This window comes from Paramisgurnus dabryanus, chromosome 16 (assembly GCF_030506205.2).
Source record: "Paramisgurnus dabryanus chromosome 16, PD_genome_1.1, whole genome shotgun sequence".
NCBI classification, from domain to species: Eukaryota; Metazoa; Chordata; class Actinopteri; order Cypriniformes; family Cobitidae; genus Paramisgurnus; species Paramisgurnus dabryanus.
Window position 1 is genome coordinate 33,595,838 of NC_133352.1, and position 7,242 is coordinate 33,603,079.

At 34.6% G+C, this 7,242-nt stretch overlaps 1 non-coding gene across 1 annotated transcript; it reads left to right on the forward strand.

The window, feature by feature from the left end:
* Nucleotides 1-6,921: 6,921 nt before the first annotated feature.
* On the forward strand, nucleotides 6,922-7,003 carry trnas-cga (transfer RNA serine (anticodon CGA)). Its single transcript has one exon. It is a non-coding gene; the product is annotated as a tRNA-Ser (tRNA).
* The last annotated feature ends 239 nt before the right edge of the window (nucleotides 7,004-7,242 follow it).

Below are 7,242 nucleotides of genomic sequence, written 5' to 3' on the forward strand. Positions count from 1 at the left end.
TGTAAATATAAAAGTTTTTTAATTATTAAATTACATCATTTAAAATATATTACATGACAAAATTGGAAAAAAAATATTTAATAAATCAACAAAACCATCAGCATCTGTGAAACTGGACTTTTAACTGAAAACCTGATATTTACTGAATAGCCCTTGTGACAACTAACCCCGGTCTTTCCTACTTGATTTTATTTAAGGTAAGTCGTTGCAATCAATTTATTTAAGCTACATTTGAACAAAAAAGATTAGTAAAGTAAAGTAAAATAAAAAACTTTTGTTTAAATGTAGCTTAAATAAATTGATTGCAACCACTTACCTTAAAAAAATTGAGTAAATTGAATGAATCATAATGTTTTTGTTCAATCAAAATGCATGATGTGTTACTTTAACTTAATAAATTAAGTTCATAAGCCAAAACTAAAATAGTAGGTTCAATTGACTTGCAAAACCAACTTGTTTTAACTTCATGTTTTTTAAGTGTTGTAATATCTTTGGGGTATTGAAATGAAAGCATAGTTTAAAATATAAATTAAGATTAAACACAAACACCTGCCACAAGTACAATTCTAAAGAGATTTCTTTTCCCTTTGTGTATAAATCTGTCGTCTTGCATGCTTTCCTCTGTAGCTGACTGATCTTTCATACTCAGTCCTTCTATTGTGATGTTGAACATTCAGACCATAATTTCTGTAGCAATTTTAGACAACTTTGCCTTTAGTATTATTTACTATTTCGGTTTCATGAAAATAGAGACAATCTTCCTATTGGATTTGCCTTGAGCTGTCAGATGGAGTTGATAAATGACAGCAAGAGAGAAAGGCCAGATGGATTTTTGATGCTTTCTCTTCATCTGTGTTCAGAATTTTTCAAAGCTTTCAAACAACTACGACTTCCCAAAGTACACGTCAACCGATTCAAAGTACACAGATGCTACGGAGGAAGATGTTAAACTGAGCGCTGTGGCCTAGTTGAGCGGTACTTTGAACGAGATGACACGTTTTCGTCCATGGAAAAAGGATTCATTTGTCACTGGATAAGAATATATTACATGATGTTGGGTATGTGTTACATTAAAAGGAAAATGATGCAGAGAAGTTTTTGTTTCAAATGGAAAGCTGACATGCACAGCTGAAAATTACTGAAATATTATTGTAACAAATATTACCAAAGTGGCATTTTTAAAAATAGAAGAGAAAGATAACATACATTTTAAGCAAAGTACTTTTTAAATTACAAAACAGGTGTACTTTTAAAATGCAAAATTTATTTTGACATTTCAGCCCACTTCATCTAAGCAAAATATATTTTAATATATTGCCTAAATGTTGCCGATGTAATGCACATCTTTTGGTAATGCAGAAAACGTAAATAATTAACATAATACAGCAAACATGTCTCTTAATTGGAGATAGCAAATGCATCCAACATTTATTATGTCAATTATTTAAGTTTTCTGCATATATATATATATATATATATATATATATATATATATATATATATATATATATATATATATATTATCGATAAATTAAAATGTATCGCACTTAAGTACAGTGCACTTAAAGAGTTAAAGACTCCTCGTCACCATAAATGGACTAACTATTGACCATATAGCTGCCTGAAACTATAGCTGTTTCCTTGTTATTTAATTTTCCTTTCTTATGTTTTTCTTTCCAGTTGTAATAATTGTTATTTCTTTTTTCCATTTTTCTTTCTATTTTAACAAACCCTTTAACTGGGGCTGTCCCGTGAGCACCTGAGTTTATTTCAATATTTTGCATGTAAATGTTAATCTATCATGACAAACTATATATTGTTGGAAATGTCTAAGAATGTAGTTTTCATATTTCAAAACCTTTTAATAGTAATAATAATGCCATAATTCATTTATTTGCGACAAGAGTATGCAGCAAACATCACAGCAAACAAATACAAACCTAGTTTTTGATAAATTTATGTTTAAAATAAAATTTTATTGATTTATTTTTATTTATTACAATAAATTCAAACTGCTATAACAATTTTTTTATTTAATATTTTCACCTCCAGACACTTCCGTAAAAAAACTTTAATGTGTCGTCTTTTAAACAAGACCGAAATTAGGCTTCTAGATCCAAAGATGCCAAAGTTATATTAATTTGAAAAAATGAAATAATCAGAAATTACTCCTGAAATGATTTCGACTTGACAGCTCCCAATTTCGATTTTTCATCTATAAGCAATGAAGGCCAACAGGGAAGCAAAATAAATGTGGCTCATTCGTACCCGGCCATCTATGCGAGCAAAACGTGATTGTGATCATTTGACTTCCTGTCAGCCAAGGACGCAACATTATATCTTCATAATGGTCATAAAGTCCTATTCAGTTCCCCTGACCGTACTCAAACCACTCCAAGTCTCAGTTCAAAATGTGACGTGTATCACAGTAAAAAGTCCCTAGTTGAACAGTTTAATGCCTGAATGAATACCAAATCTATGTGCCCAAAAACCTATGCACTGGTGAACATTAAAAAATTGACTGATTCTCACAAATCTTACAAGATTGATTATATGTGAAGAGATTAAGGTTTACAGTTAAATTGGTACACTTGTGCTAGCTGTGTCAATGTTTAAAATGAACAGCTATGCTCAACGGGAAAAATCTATTGCCCAGGAAACTAATGGAGATATTTAGTTATCCGCTTACAGATGTTTCCCTTAAAATGCTGTGAATGCCTAAATTAAAAATAAACATACTGTAAATAACACAACTATCGATAAGAATAAGATTATAGAGCTATCCCATTTTTAGGTTGCATAATTTGTTTTTGACTTTTTTGAAACTTGAAATTGCAGACTTTCTATCTGAACCATATAGTGTGCGACACTTGTGTCTTTTGAAGATCTGAACCTTAGACATGACATGTGAAATAACTAGAGTCGTCTTCTCAGGTGGAACATCCGAGATGCAGGAGACCAAAGCAAACCTCTCTCTTGCTCTCTCTTTAATCTCATTGGTGTCTAGGACAGAAAAAATATATATTAAAGAAAACTAATTTAAGATTTTCTTCCCTATGGGTCTTCTTTAAACCACGCTAGCTTTTTTCAATCACTTTCTCAAGTCGTGTTTCTTCCTGTCACGCTTTTCATCTTCAAGATGGAGTACAAGGTCTGAGGAGGTTTATTTCACAGTCAGGGCTGAGTGGCACAAGAGAGGTCTTGTATATGCACACAAGAGAGATTGTTATAGGGAACAGCCTGTCTGAATAGTAATTCTTGCTCCATGTATTGTATCTTACTGTACCACAAAAAATCAAACCGTATGACTGCTTTGAAACATTGACATCCAGTTCCATTAATGCACAGTTAAGTGAGGACATCATATCACAAATAATCATCTCTCAAAGTAACGGCACTGCTTTTTATTACAGGTTCTGTGCAACAATATAGAAAAAGCAATAATGTTCACTGAGCCAATATTCTTGCATTGCATTGACTAAGGTCACCAATGATGCCAATATCACAATACCCCGGCCAGACAACACACCGTCAAACTGTCAGCCTTAATTGATTTCCATATAAAAATGTATTCCAACTTTCCTAAATAACCCAAAATCTTGACGTACAACATTGGCTGTGACCATATGTCTATTAGGTATGTTAAAATATTTTGTAATTTCGTGACCTCACATCACACATACTGTTAATTTACATTTATGCATTTGGCAGACACTTTTAACCAAAAGTGACCTACAGTGCATTTAAATTATATATTTGTTTCATCAGTATGTGGGATCCATGGGATCGAACCCATGATATTTGCATTGCTCTACCCACTGAGCAACAAGAACGCTGTATATTGATGGCTCATAGAAACTGCACTGTTAGTTGTGCTTATTAAAGCGTTAGTCTATTTTCTTAAAATTTACTCACCACCATGTCATCCAAAAGGTTGATGTCTTTCTTTGTTCAGTCGAGAAGAAATTATGGTTTTTTGAGGAAAACGTTCTAGGATTTTTTTCATTTTAATGGACTTTAATGGACCCCAACACTTAACAGTTTTAATGCAGTTTAAAATTGCAGTTTCAACACAGCTTCAAACGACTCTACACGATCCCAAACGAGGCATCTAGCAAACCGATTGTCATTTTTGGCAAGAAAAATAAAAACTATGCACTTTTAAACCACAACTTCTCGTCTTCCTCCAGCTGTGACCTCACGTAATTGTGTAATGACGAAAGGTCACGTGTTACATATATGAAACGCACATCTGTGGACCATTTTAAACAATAAACTGACACAAAAACATTAGTTAGTATCATTCCACATACAACAACGTCGGAACGCTCCTCTTTCTCCAGACTGGGGCGCAGTTTCGATATGTCATCCGTGACCTCTTGATGTGATGACATATTACGTGAGGTCGCGCTGAAGCATCACATGACCGGAGGAAAACGAGAAATTGTGGTTTAAAAGTGCATATTTTTTATTTTTCTTGCCAAAAATGACAATTGTTTAGCAAGATAAGACCCTTATGCCTTGTTTGAGATCATTTAGAGTCCTATGAAACTGCAATTTTAAACTGCATTAAAACTGTTAAGTGTTGGGGTCCATTAAAGTCCATTTAAATGAGTAAAATCTTGGAATGTTTCCTAAAAAAAACATAATTTCTTCTCGACTGAACAAAGAAAGACATCAACATTTTTGATGACATGGTGGTGAGTAAATTATCTGGATTTTTTTTTTAAGAAAATTGACTAATCCTTTAAGATAAAAATTGTAGCTATTATTGCTCATACAATAGGTTAAAGAATTTAATCAAACATCATGCTTTTAACAACCACATCTAACAATACCCTCCCAACCACCCACAACGTCCTCATTTTGTGTGTTTTGCCTCGAAACTCGTGATTTATATTCATGTGCACCCAAGAAATATTACAATGTCACTTTAAGAAAAGAAATATTGCATTTTGAGGTATTATCCTTGCATTAGGATCAATGAAATCCTAAAAAGACCCAACACCTTTCCAGATTTCGTCAGATCTCTGCACAAATTTCATTGAGACTGTAATGAAAGAATTCCCACTTTTGTGTTCTCCAGACAAACGACTCAATTTATAAGGCACACGGTATAGGGTTTCTGTGATGAATCAAAGGTGTATGGTTATAAACACAGTTTAATCAAGGGACTTTGTGGCAAAGGCTGAAAAATGGGGCCAGTGGGAGTTTCCGAGTCGAATCAGGAGAGAAATAAAAATCATGATAGATGAAGAGGCAAACCTCTGGAAGCTTACAGCGTGGAGCAGGAGAGAAACTGGAATGCAGTCTTTCCAATTCAGGGAGCATTTGTTAGTTTCTCCAGTGCCAGGCAGGTCAAATGCTTCAAATCTCAGCCAATATAAAGTCGATAGCTGCTCTTTTTTAAAGGAACTGAAAAAACTAAGTTCAAATAAAAGGGCTCTATAGGTTACAACTAAGGGTTCAGTTTTAGATGGCGTCCCTCGACAGTTAAGATAGCTGAGCTTTGATGTACCAGAACTGTCAACCCTGCCACTCGTCTAAAGTCTTTTAACTGAAGTTCAACAAATGTAAGTAAAAGTCATTCTCAGTCTTAGAAAGCCCCAAGAGCGCAAATTTGAGGACTTGGGAAAGACAAAAATCAATGACATAAAGCTGTGCTTTAATCTGTAAGAATACAGAACAGGGTCTCGGGAAAGCCTTGCAAACAACTGGAGTAAAATTCCATGACCTGAATTTTGCATGAATATTTCAGTATGAGGTCTCCTGCGAGGGCTCTGGCACCAGTTGAAGCAACTATAACCTGACATTTCACATTCATCGCTTGAAATATTCAAGGTCTGCGGGTGTGGGGCTTGTCATATTTAGGCAGGCCTACGCGGTTGGACACCATTAGATCAGCTCGACTGGATCTCGTCTGTAATGCATCTTGATCTCTCCAATGCTGACATCTCTCATTACTGTGAACAACATACAAAAACGAGTGTCCTTCAATGGAAAGGAGACAAAAAATGCTTTATAATGTAAAAGATATTATGAGAGAAATCTTATTAGTGTGGTGAAAATATGCACAAAAATTTCATTTAATGTCATGATTTTTTTTAACTTAATGTAATTTAGGTTAAAGGTGCAGTGTGTAGATTTAAGAGGCATCGAGCAGTGAGATTGTGAATTGCAACCAACGGCTCAGTCCACTGTTCACCAAAACGCATAAGGAAGCTACGGTAGCCGCCACAGGACAAACATGTTGTATACAGACAAAATACAGTAGTGACAAAACACGCTCTGTAGAGCAGTTTGTCCGTTTAGGGCTACTGTAGAAACATGGCGGCACAAAATGGCGACTTCCATGTAAGGGGACCCGCGGTGTATGTAGATAAAAACACCTCATTCTATGGTAATAAATACATAACAGTTCATTATGTAGGGTCTTTATACACCACTGATAATATAGGTATGTATATGATTTTGCATTTCTGTCAAGAGATCCTTTTAAAAGTTACAAACTGCACCTTTAATGTCAAATCACAATGATTTTCTATACTGTAATGGTAATGGTTTATTTTCCGCATTACCTAAGTAGTGAGAACTAATAATAAATATCATTATCATAAATCTAATTGTGGTAACACTTTATAATAATGTTGTATTTGTTAACATTAGTAAATGCATTAGCTAACATAAAGTAACAATAAGCAATAAAGTTTTTTTGCATGTATTTTTTCTCTTATATATTGTTTTCTCATTTCTATGTAAGGCACTTTGAATAACTGTATATGAAATGTGCTTTACAAATAAACTTGCTTTGTCTTGCCTTGCCTTGACTCTCAGGAAACATGCTACTTATAAAATGTATAAACTGAATGCATAATAACTAAATTAATACTGTAACATAGGCAGAAATTGGGAGAGCTATCAGCTGTGATGGCCGAGAGGTTAAGGTGTTAGACTCGAAATCCAATGGGGTTTCCCCGCGCAGATTCAAATCCTGCTCACAGCGTGCCATCATTATAAGATTGTTACATTACAGTGATGTGGAAACAGACAAACTACTGAAGTGGAGGTAATATGGACATTCTTTTGGGGCAGTTGTAGCTTAGTGGTTATAGAGTCGGGCTTGTAACCCGAGAGTTGCCGGTTCGCGTCTCACGGCCGGTGGGTTGCGACTGTGGTGCCCTTGAGAAAGGCACCTTACCCTAATTGCTGCCCTCAGGGGCGTCATGCACCAATTTTTTTTTA